This window comes from Oryx dammah, unplaced genomic scaffold (assembly GCF_014754425.2).
Source record: "Oryx dammah isolate SB20612 unplaced genomic scaffold, SCBI_Odam_1.1 HiC_scaffold_17, whole genome shotgun sequence".
NCBI lineage: Eukaryota > Metazoa > Chordata > Mammalia > Artiodactyla > Bovidae > Oryx > Oryx dammah.
The window spans coordinates 25,317,675-25,337,132 of NW_024070201.1; positions in this window are offsets into that span (position 1 = coordinate 25,317,675).

Consider the following 19,458-nt stretch of genomic DNA (forward strand, 5'->3'; position numbering starts at 1 on the left):
TTTTGTAACCCCATGGGCTACAGCACACCAGGCTTCCCAGTCCTTCACTATCTCCTGGACTTTGCTCAAACTTATGCGCATTGAGTTGGTGATGCCATCCATCCATACATGACTACTGGAAATCATGTATTAAAACAACACAAATTATTAGGGAAAAGAAAACAATATTTGGCATCAGCTTTGGCCTTGCTCCAGGATTATTTGAGTACTCATTAAAGTGGTTTAATCAGTTTACGGACTAAATGCTTTTGTACCCCCATCCCCGAATTCATATGTTGAAGCTCTAACCCCACCCTCTAATGTGGTGATATTTGGAGGCAGGACTTTTGGGAGTTATTTAGGTTTGGATGAGGTCATGATGGTGGAGCACCCCTGATGGAGTTAATGCCCCAGGAAGAGAAACCAGGGTGTTCTCTCTCCAACATGCAGACCTAAGGAAAAGTCATTTGAGTACAGCTGGAAGGCAGCCATCCCAAGCCAGGAAGAGGGCTCTCACCAGAATCCAACTACACTGGCACCCTAATCTCAGACTTCCAGTCTCCGGAACTGTGAGGAAATAAGTGTCTGTTATTGAAGCCTCTCAGCTTATGGCATTTTGTTATAGCAGCCAAGCACCCTAAAATAATCCCTAGGCCTCAGCTTCCATTGTCAGAAGGTGTATTAAAATTATGACAAATGTCAGATTTTTATGGAAAGTCTTCTATAAATTAAATTAGCTGTATGTTAGATATTGGACTGGAGAGACTCTTGGTCTACCTAGTAGACATCTCACCTATACGTAGATTATTAAGACCAAGCAATTCATCTTTGGGAGCATGAGTCTGTGAATCTTTGTGAAAAATAAAGCCAGGTAGATACATATTATTATCATTACTACTATTATTATTTTGCCTGTGCTGGCTCTTTGTTGTGGCATATGAGCTCTTCACTGCAGTATCATGGGCTTCATTGCCCCACAGCATGCGGGATCTTAGTTCCCTAATCAGGGATGGAATCCACATCCCCAGTGTTGGAAAGCAGCTTCTTAACCACTAAAGCAGCAGATTAGTCCCCTAGATCCAAAATTTTAAGTGAGTAGTTAAACACTTTACCCACAAGTTTATTCTTCTAGAATCATAAAGTTAACAATCAACCCTTGAATATCAAGAGTTGAATATCAGTGTGAAGGAAAGGGAGGTACCAGAGTAGGTTGCAGAAACTACTACGCAAACACCAAGTCAAGAAGCAGCCCCGATGGCCATGGAAGGGTAATTTGTCATAGAGACACATGTCATAGTTTGTTCCATCATATCTAGGAATATGTACAGGTAAACATGGCTGATCCAAATTTATATTCAGTAAAAGGGAAAAAATATATGGCACACCTCAGTGGAACAGTCACTGTTAAGTTATGGAAATACAAAGATGAATAAGAAACTACTGTCAAGGAACTTAAGAGGATAGTTGGGGAGACAGATGAATACCACAGTTTTTATATATGATAAGTGTTTTTATCATATGTGCACAGGACTATGTGAACCATAACTATACCCAAGAGGCAAGTGTGAATGTCTGTGTATCAGGGGAAAATTCACACAGAATATTCATAAGCTGAGTGCTAGACATTGAAAAAGACACCACAGAGTGGACAAGGATAGAGGGAGAAGATGTGACTAGGGAGGTCATTTACAAGGCCCCAAATGTTAGGAAAATATGGATCTCTTAGGAAAGTTTAGGATCATAGGTTGCCAGAGGACAGGTGCCAAGAGAAGAAGCCAAGGAAAATATACAGGGACCAGGGAATGCCTTTACTGATATGCTAAGAAGTTTTAATTGTTGATGATAGGTAATGGGAACCCATTGAATAAAGAGAATTTCATGGTCAGATTTATATTCTAGAAGAATTATGCTAGTGGTATGTGTTATTCACTTGGTTGTGTCCAACTATTTGTGACCCCATGGACTGTAGCCCACCAGGCTCCTCTGCCCATGGAATTCTCTAGGCAAGAATACTGGAGTGGATAGCCTTTCCCTTCTCCAGGGGATCCTCCTGATCCAGGATCAAACCTGAGTCTCCTGCAATGAAGGCAAATTCTTTACCAACTGAGCCACCACGGAAGTCCATGCTAGTGGTATCATATTTTTTGTTTGTTTGTTTGTTTTAAGTCTTAAAATGAAACTTGGATTTGTATTTTCAGCATTTTAGTAAATATTGGTACTCAAGACAAGTACAAGAATATGGAACGAGTCCATTTGATCGCTTCTTCTTTGTTTACGGGAAGGACAGCAGAAAGAAGGTGATTATTTCACTTTGGGACAAATTGACTTCAAGGTGTCTTTGAAGTATTTAGCCAGGCAATAAGTCTGAAATTCTGGTCTAGAACTCAGAAAACTGACTGAGCTGGGAGTCAAGGACATGTAGGCAGAAGCTAAGCCATGGACTTGAGTAGGGAGTGAGGAGAAGGGAAAGAGGAAGTCACCTAGGGAGAATATATCGAAGGACATTTGAAAAATGAGTTAGGTGTACCACTCTGATGAAAACCAGTTATTTAAGGAGTGGATGGAGCTTGAGAAAGAGAAACGTGGAAATGGAGTAACAATAAAAAGAGAGCTAAATACGGAAGAGGCATGTTAATTTGTGGCTACAAACCAGTAAAAAAGTACATTCACAAGAATGATCAAGAGCTGACAATAGAGATGAAATGCTGAGGTCCAGTATGTGACCAATCTCACCTTCCATGTAAACAGTTTGATTCAAGTTTGACAGAACAAGGAGAGAGATATGTGCTAACTTTACTTATCTTGCCAGTTAGAGCAAGAAGATGTGATTTGCTAGTGATTTTCTAGTATGGAGGAAATAGCTTTAGAGTTTTCTCAATTTGACATTCAATTTCATTGACACTGACAGACAGCCTTGGGTGGGATACAGGGAGCCTTGCAACTGAGGTAACTCAACTAATTATCACCTGTAACTTTAGTTTTTATTTTCAAACTAAAATATGATTGGTCATGATGCTGTAAAAGTTTTTCCCAACACTTTTAAAAGTCACATTACCCTGATATGATATCATAATTGTCAGATCTAGCTTTGTGATAATTTCATAGCAGTACAGCATAACTTCCCCGGCAGCAGGATTTCAGCAAGATCCATTAAAGACAGATATTGATATCTATAGATTTTCATAAAGCTGCAAATATAAAATAGCCATATTATGAATATGAGATTGTATCACTCATGCTGCTAAAATATGACAATGGTAATATAACTTTTGTAATGTGAGTTGTAAACAGGACAAGTTCTGAATAGAAATTGTCTTGATCATTTATCTTGCAGTCCCAAACAGGAAAAGCTTTTAGGAAAATGATCTCACAAACCCATCCTTGGGGGTCTTATGATGGCCCTGTCCAAGTTTTCATGTTTGACCTTCTAATCTCAAATGACATGTAAATCCTTCAGCTACATTTTGAATCGATATTATATTACATTCTTCTTCCTGGTTATCTCTGCCTGACTAGTGGGTCACTTTGAGATTTTGAGTTTTGCACCAAAGTGCCCATGTTTATTCATTCTTCAAACTGTCAAGTTAAACCAAAGCATCATCGGACTTATATCAAACAACCAAACCCACAATTTCCAAAGGATGACACGTAATGTAGCCATGTAGCTTACATTAAAGCCAGTGCCTGCCCAAGTCTCATGAACTTTTTGAAACTGTAGGGGCTTGTCCAAAGGGTTCCAGAAGGAGAATACTCATCTTACTCTTTTGCAGATTTAAATAGCACTCCCCCCCCCCTTTTTTTAAGTTATTTCAGCTCTCCAAAGAGATCCCTCTATTAGCTAGCAGGACCCCCACGTGGTGCTTTGAATATTGCCTTTTACCTGTCCCCAGAGTGAAGAACTAAAGTTTGGTTTGTTTAAAGACCATGTTTTGAAGAAAAGCAAGGCTTAATTTCAATCTTTCATGTTCGTTGACAGCATTGTCACTTCCTAAGCTATTTCTCTAAGACTTTCGTTACAGTACTAATATCTCTCTATATATTTTATTTATGTGGCTTGGTCTGTGATGAATAACACATTTATGCAAAAATCTCAATATATCTACAAGATACCAATAGACAGAATAGGCATACTCTCATATGCTGCAGTTAATAAAATGCAGTAAAAACCATATAGTTTCAGAGGCAATTAGTACAGTTCATGACTTCAATTACCAAAAAAAAAAAGTCTTCATGATTTCTAATAATTGTTATTTATCTTTCATCTAAAGTGTTCCTCTTGTCTGTGTCAGCTTTGGCCCAGAAATAGCATTGCCACTGGGGAAAGCATAGAGCTGCCGCTTACCACGCTAGGATAAAGAAGAGAAATTAAGGATCAGGACCCTAGAAACTCCTACAGTCTGCCCTTGGTATTCACAGATTCTGAGGCTTGCAGATTCACCCAAATTCGGATCGAAAATATTCAGGAAAAAAGAATTCCACAAAGCTCCAAAAAACAAAACCTGAATTTGCCATGTGCCAGTAACAATTTACATAGTATTCACATTTTATTAGGTATTATAAGGAATCTAAGAGTGATTTTGCTGGCAGAATCCCATGAATAGAGGTGCCTGGCAGGCCACAGTCCATAGCGTGTCAAAGAAGCAGACACAACTAAGCATACACACGTACACAGAAGCGATTTAAAGTAGGCAAGAGATTATATGCAAATACTACGCTGTTTCATATAAAGGATCTTGGTAACTAACTGGGACCTGGAACCAGTCCCCCATGGATCCCGAGGGATGACTATACTTCTCTTAGAGAGCTACTCCAAGGGAAAGTCAATTACCAGGCTTCTCAGTTCATACTGCCAGCCTGAGGACTGTTTTGCTTGCTAATGCAAAGGACGAAAAAAAATCTCATGAAGTCAATTCAAACCTAGGAAAGGTTAGTAATTCCAAGTTGATAAGGTCTTTGGCATATTAGTCTCCTAAAGATTCACTTTGTAAAGCAAGGTCATCTTAATATCAGATACCACCAACTCCCTGCATCTGACTCCATTTCTGTTTTGAGAGTGAAACAAGCCCAAAGGGGAGTTTCTCAGTCAGCCTTCCATTTTCAAGCAATGCCTGTGGGATTTTTCCTTCTCCTAAAGGATCTTCCAGGGAGGCTGAAATCACAGAGAACCTAGAAGTCTCATGCTTGATGTTTAAATTGCTCTGTCCCCTCTTCTCAAACTTACAGGGCATCCATTGCACTTGTATCCAGCATCACAATGTTATGCTGGTAAATTACATATGTTCAGTGTCTACTGCAAATAGAATTTCTGATTTACAATTTACAAAATTATGTCTTCCACCCTCTGGGTTTGCATTGTGGCTCATCCAGGGGCTTTTACTCAATATGTGTTTTGTTATGAAAATGAAAAAAAGAAAAATCCGTCCTCCTTCCTTTCCCCCCTCCTGCATCGTAAGTGCTAATAAAACAAGTCTTTTGATTTAAAAGAAATCCTATTGAGGACCTAAAGGCGTGTCATCATGGGAGCATCACTTCTTCATTATCTGATTCTTTTCCCAATTGGAAATGCTTTGCAAAAAGCCATATTCTTTCGAAACCAGTGATAAAGACGTATTTGGAATAAATAAAAGAGCCCCTGTCATGAATCCCTCAGACTGTTAGGGATGGTGACTTTTAATGCCAGTTCCTAGGAACTCAGTCTTTTTATCTTCTAATGTTCAAAATTAATTTGCCAAGCCATACAGATGGGTTCTCTCCTCTCGCTATAATCGTCTTTAAAATCACTGAAGTTTAGACGTTGCTTTCCATATGGAAACAGAGGGGACAGTATTTCTAGTGTTTCTTCTCCTTTTTTAAAAAAAAAAAAACAACACAGTATCATTGATTTATTTAGCTTGAATAATTGAGAAAAGAGATCTGTTTTTGCAGAGGGCAAGAGGGCTGCAGCTAAAGCATAAATATCTAGTACACAACTGTAGCTCAACTCAATTATCTGGGGTCTGGGGAGACTCCATCCTGCCCATTTCTGTCTCTCCGAGGCAGGCTAAAAACCACCCCATATGGAATTGGTTTGCTGAATCAGGTTACAATGGTCAATTCTATATTTTCATCATTTTCAAAAGATTGCTCCTCTACTTTTGAAAGGCACTGCAAATAAATAAGATGAAGAAAAGAAAAAACCCATTTTCTCCCTTGAAAGACCCAACTAAAGAGAGCTTAGTATTCTTTTTATTAATTTTTACTGGAGTATAGTTGCTTTACAATGGTGGTTATTTCCTCCTGTATAGCAGAATGAATCAGCCATATGTATACATTTATCCCCTCTTTTGTTTTTATTTCCTTTCCATTTAGGTCACCACAGAGCATTGATTAGAGTTCCCTGTGCTATATAGTAGGTTCTTATCAGTTATCTGTTCTATACATAGCAGTGTGTGTATGTCAATCTCAATCTCCCAATTCATCCCACTCCCTACTTCTCGCCTTGGTGTCCATACAGTTGTTCTCTACATCTGTGTCTCTATTTCTGATTTGCAAATAATCTCATCTGTACCATTTTTCTAGATTCCACATATAAATGATATTATGCCACGTTTGTTTTGCTTTTCCTCTTTATGAATTACTTCACTATTTCATTCTGTATGACAGTCTGTAGGTCCATCCACATCTCTGCAAATAGCAGTTTTGTTCCTTTTATGGCTAATATTCCACTGTATATGTACACATCTTCTTTATCCAAGAGAGCTTAGTACTCTTGATCCTGGTATTCTCACAAAGCGCCCCAGTTCAAAATCACTGAAAGGACACCAGGAGAACAACCTAGAAGTCACATTAGAAGGATGGTTACCATAGCCCCCTGTGTGTATGTGTGTCTGTGTGTGTTCAGTTGCTCAGTAGTGTCTGACTCTTTGTGGTTCCATGGACTGTACTGCACCAGGCTCTTCTATCCATGGAATTTCCAGGCAAGAATACTGGAATGGGTTGCCATTTCCTACCCCAGGGAATCTTCCCAACCCAGGGATCAAAATCCTGTCTCTTCCATCTCCTGCATTGGCAGGTGGATTCTTTACCACTGCACCACCTGAGAATCCCACCATAGCACCCTAGTCACTACTAAATAGTCTTTTTTGTTTCAGAGTATTTACAGGATGTCTTTTTAGGTCTTGCAGTTGCGATAAAACGCATCATTTTAGACACTTTGCATTTCAGTTAAACCTTTGACTCTAGAAGAAATTATTATTTTTCTGAAGGTTAGTTGCTCATTACGTTGACTTTTAAATTTGTTTATTAGGGTGAAAACGCAGGACAACAGGAAGAAACTGATATTTTAGAACACAATGTGCCAGACTATGTGCTTCTTTGCCTTACGTGAGTCATGCACTCTCTTTTGAAAGCTCTCCACTGATAAGCGTATCATACAAAAGTCCCTTCTGGCAGACAAATTTGAAATAGGCTCATTCTGATCCTAAAAAAAAAAAAAAAAAAGGTGAATGGAATGTTATTTGAAATTTTGTTGAGGGGATTCAGATTGTCAAACTGCTTCACTGGATTTATCACTGGATATAATGGATATAAGAGAAAATCTGTATTCAAATGCTTTAGAACTATTTTTCTTTGGTTAGTTTGAAATTCATTTTGACAGAGGTGTACACGTTTTAATCAAGGCTGAGACACATGGACTAAGAGAGAAAAGCATCAATATTTCCCTTAAGGGTTAAAGTACTTTTTCCTAATATCTCTTTTCATGAAGCTCAAAAGTTAAATGGTTCTGCCTTCATCTTCCTTTACAATTGCTTTCCTGGGTATTTTAAAATTAATCAATCAAGCAAATACTTATTGACGAATATACCAGTTCTGGCACTAAGAAAGATATGAAGTGTACAAGACATGATATCTTATCTTGAAGAATTTATAATTGAATTAAAGAGGCAAGATCTGTGGAAAGTTAAGTAACTGCTTCAGGCAGTATATGAAAAACATCTGATATGTAGAAGGGGAAAAGCTAGGCAAATATATTAGAATCCAGTTAAATGATTTCTTATCGTACAGATATAGTTATTTCAAGAAACTGCTTATGTCTCTTACATAAATAAAATGAAAAGTTTTATACAATGTAGTTGGCCATAAATACAGTCAAATTTTAGAAAACATTACTATAATTGTACATCCAAATCATATATCTACTCATGAGCATGCATGCATGCTAAGTGTCTGACTCTTTGCGACCCCATGGACTGTAGCCCCCCAGTCTCCTCTGTCCATGGGATTCTCCCAGCAAGAATACTGGAGTGGGTTGCCATGCCCTCCTCCAGGGGATCTTCCGAGGAATCAAACCTGCGTCTCTTATGTCCCACATTGGCAGGCAGGTTCTTTACCATTACCGCCACCTGGGAAGCCCATATCTACCTTATTATTCTGAATGGCCAATTTGAGGGAAAAAAATCAGAACAGGATGCAAAGTTTACATATAGTTTCATTTCATAGGACAAGGTATCCTCTTCTTTTCTACTCTTTTCTCACTCCTTTCCTGCCATTCAAAAGCCTGAAGGACATTGTAGTAGGCTGATGAATGCCCCCCTAGAATTTCCAGCTCCATTTGGACACCTCATGTGAAGAGCTGACTCATTGGAAAAGACTCTGATGCTGGGAGAGATTGGGGGCAGGAGGAGAAGGGGACGACCGAGGATGAGATGGCTGGATGGCATCACAGACTCAATGGACGTGAGTCTGAGTGAACTCTGGGAGATGGTGATGGACAGGGAGGCCTGGCGTGGTGCAATTCATGGGGTCGCAAAGAGTCGGACACGACTGAGCAATTGAACTGAACTGAACTGAACTGAACTGAATTCTTGGAAATTGTGAACATTCCTTCACAAGCAACTTTCATATTATAAGGAAAAGTGATCTTTGCAGACGTGATTAAAGTAAGGATCATGAGTTGGGTCAATTATCCACGTAGGCCCTAAATGCAATTATAGTTATCTTTATAAAAGGGAGGCAGAAAGAGATGGAACATGCACACAGAGGAGGAGATGCAAAGAAGCAGCAGAAACTGAAGTCACTCAGTCTTGTCTGACTCTCTGTAGCCCCATGGACTGTAGCCTACAAAGCTTCTCCATCCATGGAATTTTCCAGGCAAGAGTACTGGAGTGGGTTGCCATTTCCTTCCCCAGGGGATCTTCCCAACCCGGGGTTGGAACCTGGATCTCCCACATTGAAAGCAGACGCTTTTACCGTCTGAGCCACCAGGGAAGCTCACTGTATATAGAAGGAGCAGAGGGAGATTGAAAGATGCTAGTCTTGCAGACTGGAGTGACGCTGCCTCAAACCAAGAAATCAAGGGTCCCCAATTGTTAGGAAGTGGGCCGCCCAGCAGGAGGTGAGCAGCGAGCCAATGAAGCTTCATCTGTGTTTACAGCTGCTCGCTTCACTCATAGCTCTCATTACCACCTGAGCTCCACCTCTATCAGATCAGCAGTGGCATTAGATTTTTGTAGGAGCAGGAAGCTTACTGTGTACTGTGTATGCAAGGGATCTAGATTGCACGTTCCTTATGAAAATCATCCAGAAAACATCCTTTTTGCCATGATCCGTGAAAAAATTATCTTCCACAAAACTGGACCCTGGTGCCAAAAATGTTGAAGACCACTGCAAAAAAATAATAGTAGCACCCAGAGGCTGGAGGAGGCAAGGAACAGATTCTCCCCTAGAGTTTCTGGAGACTGTGCAGCCTGGCCAGCACCTTGCTTTTGGCAGTGGTACTCACTTCAGTATCTAACTGATGCTGAAGCTAGAGCTCCAATACTTTGGCCACCTGATGCAAAGGGCTGACTCATTGGAAAAGACCCTGATGCTGGAAAAGATTAAGGGCAAAAGGAGAAGAAGGCAGCGGAGGATTAGACAGTTGGATAGCATCACCAGCTCGATGGACATGAATTTGAGCAAGCTTGGGGAGATAGTGAACAACAGGGAAGCCTGGTATGTCACAGCCCATGGGGTTGCAAAAAGTTGGACACGACTTAGTGACTGAACAGCAACAACACACTTCAGACTTTTGGCCCCTAGAACTGTGAGAAAAATACATTTCTCTTTTTCTAAGCTGCCAAGTTTGTGGTGATTTGATGCAGCTGCCTCAAGAAACTAATACAGACACTAATGTTTATTGAATGTTCGCTGCGAGTCCGTTACTCTCTATAAAACATCTCATTTAATTCTTGCAACAACTGAGTTGTAGTATTATTATGTGGATGAGAAAAATGCAGCTCAGAAAGGTTAAACAATTTGCACAGATCTATCTCAGTTCACAAGCCCATGCTCTTCATATAAGGTCATATTTTCTCAGTGCTTTTCGTTCCTGTGGATTGGCAGTCATGCTTGTGTCAGGGGAGGATAACCCAGCCTGAGGTGAAACAGAACCAGCTTCAACACATACATGTGTAGATTTCTTTCCCTTTGTCTACTTCACAGGTTCTATTCTAACCCGACACATACACTCAGATCCTGACAAAACAAAACACCATTGCCTTCTTGCTGTGGAAACTGACAATGATTTGGGGCTGAAGGTCCCCTTTGGGACAGGCACTGTGGCTTAACCCTTACCTGGCTGCAGGAGTTGTATCTTGGCCCCAAACTCCAAATTTCCTCCTGCACTACTGCTGCAAATCTCACATATCTGATGGTGACAGCGTGCGTTGCTAGTTAACATTTTGGCAAAGGAGGCTTTCTAATAGAGCAGGGAGGCTGAGATGGGGGGAGGCAGTTAATTTCATCTCTGTTTCCTCTTCCTCCCTTTGATGACTGCCCTGGCCTTTGAAGTTGGGTAAATACACAGCATGGTGGGAGGGGATGCCAGCTGCCCAGAAACCACTGGCAGAATATGGAAGGGCTGTTGCCTTCCCTCCCCAGCCTGGGAGGTGTGCCCTGTGGCAACACTTCTTCCCTGGGGTAATTCACATGGGGAGCTGTCAGATAACAAGTCCCAACTGGTACGCTGCCTGTGAGGCCCTAAACAGGGATCGGCTTTGGATGAGGGTTTTCTGACTCCCAGCATTGTCTTCTGAGACGATATTCCATTCTTGAAGTCGTTATCTGTGATGGCAGGAAAAAGAGGAAAAGCCCCTCATCTCTTTCCTTTTGTGCCTTTATCCCCACTTCTCCCCACCACCCTCTTTCCCAATCCTTTTGCAGTTTTAGGGGCTGAGCTCTCTAGGTCTCCTTCTTTCTTGTCTATTAAACTGCAAACTGCTACATGGCCTATTCAAGCCACAAGCGTTCATCAGGCCCCTACAGTATAGCATACCATGTGTTAAGGTTTGTACTGTCCGAAGGCATAGCTTGGTGCCAAAGAAGAGAGCCAGAATGGCTGTGAGTGGAAGGGGCTATAAGAAGGAGCAAAGGGCTGTGAATAGGATCCAACCTAGCTTTTCTTGTAGGAAAAAGAAAAAAAAGAAAAAACCTTTCAGAGGACCGCTTCCTACTAAAGGAGACACACCTAGATACCAAAGATTGCAATTGGAAAAAAAAAAAAAAAGTCCACAAGAGACAGTTGGACTATACTGACAAGATAATTGGAAACAACCAAAGCAGGGGATCAAAGAGTGGAAGAAGAGCAAAATCAAATGCAAGAGGGGAAACTTTTGAAAGGAAGAAAGAGATACAGCCTGCAGTGAATCTAGTAAAGACTCTGTGAAAGGCTGAGGGAAACGGCCCATGCTTAGCAATCCACAGATTAGGAGAAAACGATGATTGAAAAGCCAGTGTTCTCACAAAGGAGACGGGCATCAGCCATGAACAAGCTCAGGTAGAACTTCTGGGGCCCTGTCAGTGGATTCTCTTCAGTACCACCCTTTTCTCCTTGGAGATTCAACTAAAACTTCATCTTTCCCAAGAAACTTTTCTAATTTGGGGAACAATATTAATGTTGCTACTATATCTATTAAGAAGAATGATGAAAATGTGTTGAACACTTGCCATACACACACCAGGGTTTATCTATCATATCTAACATTATGTTTTATTGTGAAACACTATTCTTATCCACATTTCCTTAACCACAGATAAAGAAACTGTGGGTTGATAACACTAAGTAGTTTACTTAAGATAACCAGTAGTAAGTGGTGGAACCAGTTAGGAACTTGGAACTAAGTGTGTCTAAGTCTGAAATTCATTCTATATTGTCAGATATATGGTAAATAGTATGGATGTACAGCACACATAAGAGAGTTCCAGAAAAACATCTATTTCTGCTTTCTTGACTATGCCAAAGTTTTTGACTGTGTGGATCACAATAAACTGTGGAAAATTCTGAAAGAGATGGGAATACCAGACCACGTGACCTGCCTCTTGAGAAACCTATATGCAGGTCAGGAAGCAACAGTTAGAACTGGACATGGACCAATAGACTGGTTCCAAATAGGAAAAGGAGTGCGTCAAGGCTGTATACTGTCACCCTGCTTATTTAACTTATATGCAGAGTACATCATGAGAAACGTTGGGCTGGAAGAAGCACAAGCTGGAATCAGGATTGCTGGGAGAAATATCAATAACCTCAGATATGCAGATGACGCCACCCTTATGGCAGAAAGTTTAGAACTAAAGAGTCTCTCGATGAAAGTGAAAGAGGAGAGTGAAAAAGTTGGCTTAAAGTTCAACATCCAGAAAATGAAGATCATGGCATCTGGTCCCATCACTTCATGGGAAATAGATGGGGAAACAATGGACACAGTGGCTGACTTTATTTTTCTGGGCTCCAAAATCACTGCAGATGGTGATTGCAGCCATGAAATTAAAAGACGCTTGCTCCTTGGTAGGAAAGTTGTGACCAACCTAGACAGCATATTAAAAAGCAGAGACATTACTTTGCCAACAAAGGTCCGTCTAGTCAAGGCTATGGTTTTTCCAGTGGTCATGTACGGATGTGAGAGTTGGATTATAAAGAAAGCTGAGTGCCGAAGAATTGATGCTTTTGAACTGTGGTGTTGGAGAAGACTCTTGAGAGGCCCCTGGACTGCAAGGAGATCCAACCAGTCCATCCTAAAGGAAATTAGTCCTGAGTGTTCATTGGAGGGACTGATATTGAAGATGAAACTCCAATACTTTGGCCACCTGATGTGAAAAGCTGACTCATTTGAAAAGACCCTGATGCTGGGAAAGGTTGAGGGCAGGAGGAGAAGGGGACGACAGAGAATGAGATGGCTGGATGGCATTACCGACTCGATGGACATGGGTTTGGGTGGACTCCGGGAGTTGGTGATGGACAGGGAGGCCTGACGTGCTGATGGGGTCACAAAGAGTCGGACACGACTGAGCGACTGAACTGAACTGCACAGCACACATACACGCACAGACACATATGTACTCTCTTCAACATCATCTTTATGGAGATGGTTCTCTACAATAGCTCTTTGCTTCTCACCAGATCCTTGGATGTCATGACAAGCCTTCAACCAGCTTCTTCCTGCCACTTTTTCTAGAAATGTTGGTCAATTGTCCCAGGATACAGTGCAAATTACCATGGCCTCCATAATATAAAAAAATGTACCCATCTGTAATTCTGTTTCAAGTTTTTAACACTCAGGAAAATAGTCATTCTCTTTTTTTCCAAGGTAAATTCAGTACTATTACAGGCACAATGTTTTCTTGGTCATTTAGGTCCAAACAACAATACAAATAATTGGCAAGAAGACAAGCCTTTGTTTCCTCTGTAGGACAGCAGAGAGCTCAGTGGATAAGCACATCGCAGTCTGGTGTCTTTATAGTCACTGGTTGAGAACAGACCCTCAGCACGTTTGCTTAATGGTACTCAGTGGCTCTAAGTCTGAAATAGACATCCGATTCACCCGGATGGCTTGTTAAACACAGATTGCTGGGTGCCACCTCCAGAGTTTCTGATTGTGTAGCCTGGGGTGGGGGCTCTAGGATTTGCATCTCTGACAGGTTCCCAGATGCTGCTGAGCTGGGTGCCACATTTTGAAAAGCACCGGTGTCAAGAAATGGATTTATATGCCTATCTTAGAACTAAATAACATAACCAATCTGGGCTGCATGGGACAGTGTTAAATGAATATGTATGTATACACACACACACACACACAGACAGACAGACAGACACACACACACACACACACACAAACTCGAGACCCTATGAACTGTAACCCGCCAAGTTCCTCTGTTCCTAGATTCTCTAGGCAAAAGTACTGGAGAATGCTATGCCCTCTTTCAGAGGATCTTCCTGACCAAGGGATCAAACCTGTGTCTCTTATGTCTCCTGATTGGTAGGCAGGTTCTTTACCGCTAGTGCCACCTGGGAAGCCTACACACACACACACATATAAATAATATATAGCATGAATATGTATATATGTATGTGTATCACAATATGTGAGCATGTATGTATTAACATAACTTTCCAAAACATGTTAGCTCAGATCACTTCTTTTTATCCTCATAACTTCCCTGTGAAATAGTATCATAACACTGTGTATCTAAGGCAATGGACTCTAGGGTCAGACAGACTTACGTTCTCAAACCCTGTCTTCCCATTTCTATTTCCTTTGAACAACTCAGTTAGACTTATTTCCTCATTTCTAAAACTGAAAAATGTGAGTATGTACTTTGTCACGTTATTATGAGGATTCATTGAGATAAAGCAGGGAAAATACTTCCCACACTGATATTTGATAACTATTTCATGAACACAGGTCCCATCCTTCTCATCCTAAAAGAATAAGGGACTTGCTCAAGGACCCTAGCCTTGTGGGGGCAGAGCTGAGCTTCTTGAATTCCAAGCCCCGATTCCCGTCTAGGTGATTTCAGCACGTGGCAGATTCTATAGGCAGCTTTGGGGATGGTGGTACCTCAGTTAATGAAGCCTCGGGGAATGGAGCTCTTTTATTTCACGTTTTAAAAGCAAACAAAAAACTCTTCATAAATCATTTGAAGAAAAGCTGCATGTATTCACAGCTGCCCATGACAAAAATACCTCTGAGCACAGCTTCTATTTGTCCCTTCCCAGATGAATGTAAATAGGGCTCATCCCAGGCAACTCTGTTGAAGAAGTGGAAGATTTCTTTATTCCACCTTGGTAGCAAATGTCAGGCATGCTCTTTCCTCCCTCTGCCTTTCAAAATAAGAAAGTGTCTGCTATCAGTCATTTACTCTTATCGGTAGATTGACTTTAGTGTGAATGAGTTGCAATATATAATCACATTTGTATTTTAAGGCTTTCATATTTAATTACGAGAACCAAAACTTTTTCTTCATTAACATAAATTTCAGGCATTAGCTGGCAGACAGAGAGAAATGAGGGAAGTTAAAAGAACCCTGAGCTATCGTTTCTGTCTCCCTGAGACATTAAGAGAATGCAGGGAACTGTCAAGCTCTTTCCTCCAAACCAATGACTTGCTGGGGAGTTGGATAAGATGAAGCGGGAGAATGTTTCTCCCCAAATTTCCATAACTCATTCCCCTGTCAAGTTCCCCAAGGAAACAGAGAGGTAAAAGTCAATGCTTTGCATGGCCAACAGAATTTGGGGGCTAGTCTGCAAACCCCACTCAGATTGTCGTCTGCACATCCTTTCTTTATAGAAATTCTGAAATGGTCAATGTTCCAGACCCTCTCTCTGCCCCTCTCCCCGGCCCCTTAGATTTGACTCCTTTTTCCAGTTTGGGATGTGAACGTGAACAAATTACTGGGCTGGCCAAAAAGTGCATTCAGGTTTCTCACCACATCTTACAGAGAAACCAAACAAACGTTTTGGCCAATGGTGAGCAGACACTTGTTCTCCCCACAGCATGTATGGTCTAGTGCAGTGGTTTCAAGCTGGCTCCAAATACATCAGAGCCTCTGTGGAGGGGGCTTTTCCTGAACCCCACCCCAAACCTCCTGACTTGGAGTCTTTGGGAAGGAAACTGATTTATCAAAAGCTCTGCTGATGATTCTGGTGAGCACCCAACACAGAATCATCCTGGGGGTTCAATCTCTCCTCTTACTTTCTCCTGGTCCCCCCACAACATTAAATGTGCTCTCCCCCAGCCTTCCCTCTATCCGGGGAGACAGCACAGTTTAGGTATTCTGATCCATCCTTTGTTATTTTAGTTACCATTTTATATTTTAGTTCGTATTTAATATTGTTTTGGTCATAATCTTTGTGGTCTAGTATCTTGGCACCCACACTTCTTCTGTCTATATATTTCTATGTCAGGTAATAATGTTTATGACAGAGAGCTCTGTCATTGAGATGCGTCTTTGTTGTTAATAACGGTTCTACCTGTAGACTGAACCGTGTTGTCTGGGTTAGAGCTACTGTTTTCCTAGAGCACCAGGATTCCTTCCCGGCCCTCTGCCCTCCAGCTTCAGGTCTGATCAGAGCACTTGGGTTCCTTTGTTTCATATTAAATACTGTAACAAATTGTGGTAGTTTGGAGGTCAAGTTTCTCATCTGTATAAAGAGAGTTATTGGTTGGTAAACAAGATTGCTGAGTGCCAGAGGCCTTATGGTTACTAAGTTCATATCAAGTGTTATAATTATTGTGATGATTTATCACTCAAAAAACCCTTGATCGTACAACCAAGTCCTTCAAAGATCCATCCAATTTAGCCCCGAATCAATACCAAATGTTATCCAAAAGTCAAGTTCAGTTATAAGACACTAGACCCATGACTGATCAATAGACAGATAGACAGATATGCAGGCTATAGGCTGGTCAGTTATAATTCTAAACTGCCAGTTTAAAAAAAAAATTTTTTTTAAGGAAAAGAAAGGAAGAAAAAGGTTAAAATCCCTAGATTGGATAGAATGAGCTGAAGTGTTTTCAAATGGATTTGAGAAACTGAACTGTTCCCAGGCGGAAAGATAAAATGTGAAGCTACAGTCAGTCTGGCTTTCTGGCTCTCCTAACCTTTTTACTGCCGGATAATGAGGAATCAGCTATAATTTAGACATAGTATTCTTTTCACAGATTATATTGAGGTTTGTGGGATGGGGAGAGAGAGGGGAAGGGAGAGAGATTCACTTTATAGTCTGGCATCATCTTTCTCCAGCAGAAGAGACAAGCACACCCTCCTAAGAGCCACCTCAGGGATACGCAGCCCTTTGCATGCTGTTGTGCAGACTTCCAAGTCAAGAGGGTGTGCCAATTGGATTTATTACAATTGGAAGAAAAGAAATTGTAATCTTTAAAAGCCAACGACATGGCGCCTTATAATAAGAGAATGAAGGATCATTTCACATTTAAAGCAAATTAGATTACTGGGGTCAAATCCTTCAGCAAAGACATCATGTCTTCTGATTGATGCTTGTATATTTGACATCCTTCCTGCGTCTCCAAGTTTTGCATTCACATTTGAGTTTGTTTTTTTTTTAAACATATTTATGGAGTGAAATAAAAAGGCCAGATAATGAATGGAAGGGAAAAGGTGAATCGCTGATCCACGGGCTGAACCAAGGCTTACCTTCATTGCTTCTACATCTGAAAGTCACCTCACAAGATTGTCTGGTCAAATACCAAGTGTCTAGGTGGGAGCAAACCCAAGCCACTCAGGAAAGGGTGTCACATTTCCAAATGATCATGGAAGGAGATTTTCTAGCTTTTGCAGTTGCTTGCTCTGATTTGGTCTGTAAGTAACACCAGGAGATTCTGCCTATTTGAACTCTTGCCTTACAATTTAAGATTTTGCCGCTAATCTATCCTTTTCATTTCTCTCAACTTCTTCCAAAACACCCACCAGCCACATTGCTCTGATCTGGGATATTGCCTGTAATTACGCTTCACTCCCATCCAAAGATCTTCCTAATAATATCATTGAACTTTTAAGGAAATATATAAATTGACATCCATATATGATAAATGTAATACATATTCATCTTGCTATAGGTCTGTTCTTTCTGTTTCTCACCAAACCAGGAGCCCATAGGGTCTCTCTCCTTCAACCCCAAGGCTAACTCTGCACCCCTGTTCCCTATTCTTGGTCATGATCCCAAGCTTCTAAAGGGTCTATCTACTTCTTTTCCACTTTTGATTCCTTACGTCTCTCAAGAAATTGCAAAGTAATAAGAAAAAGATTCTAGTTCTAATCCAGCTCTGGTCTGTGATCCATTGAAAACTAAAATAAAGAATTCTAATCCAATTCTGGTCAGGGGTTAGCTGGATTTGGGAGTGCAAGGATAAAAATAAATAGATGACATTTTCCATTCTCCTGCAGTTAGAACAATGGATGGCTGGAAGTTCCAAGTGTTTTCTCTTCAAGCTCTGTCAAGGTCTGTGAGTTTTTATAAACAATACTGTCTGTCTTCTATCTAATGGTTTCAACATACCTGGTTAACACGTCTCAATAATTCCCCCATTGCAGAGGCAGAGAGTGAAAGACGGTAATTAGGAGTTGGGCCAAACTGTTCTCAGCACTGTTGATCAGAATTAGAGTCAAGGCTGCCTACTCCCTGGTCTATTTACTTTCCAGCCAATTCATTCCAAATGAACCTCCTTTGCCCCTTTCACTAGCATCTCCCTTGAAACACAAATGGGCTGAGAAGACCCACTGTCACCTCTGGAATAGCAATTTTTCTGCTCCTAAGAAAGCTCTCTCTGGAGATCCTTTGTGCCAAGTGGAGGTTTAGATGATCCAAACATTTAAGTGCATATTGATTGCAGTCGGATACTGTACCCTGACCCACATCTCAAGCTCTGGACTGTATTTCTCTGGAATACCAGCTTTTTATGTATTAACCTTCTAGCAGCAACTCATGGAACAGAGCAGAGGCCAAAATTAAAGGCCTGGACAGGGGTCAGAGTTTCACCTACTAAGCTGTGCTGGAACTTGACCTTGAGAACTGAGTTTTGCATTAACTTAATATTGCTACAGATTCTTTAAAGAATCTAAATAATTGGGCAACCATTCTGTTTAATTCACTCTTGTTTTGTCATTCTTCTTTTTGAAAACAAGACTAAGAAAAAAAAGACAACAGAAGCACAGATCTCTCGCTTTTCGAATTATGAGGTTACAGTTTATTCATATCCAACTCTGATTGTGGGAAGGGTCAGGATCCCCAAGGAATGTTGACATTATAGACACAAGGGAGAAAGGAGTTTCAGGATGGACGGGTGCCATGTCATAGAACTATGAATCCTTGAGCTGTAAGATACATTAAAAAAATCATCCGGTTCAGCCACCTGCATTCAGACAAGGAAAGACCATCAGAATTACCTTTTCTCTGGGAGAAACTGGGATCCAGAAGAGGTGACTGGTCAAGTGATTTATCCAAGGTCAGAAGTGGTCTCCTGCCACTGCCTCCAACTACAGTGCTGGCAAAGGAGAGCTCAACTCATTCACAGAAGGGCTATAAATGTCAATTCCTCCAGCAGAAACCAACTACCTTCAGGCCAGATGGCTAGAGTGATAAAACTATTATTAATTTTTTCCAAAAGGTGCTTTTTAGAATGAAGAATGGAGCCGTGCAATTGAAAGCTCTATCCAAGAAACATGAGATGC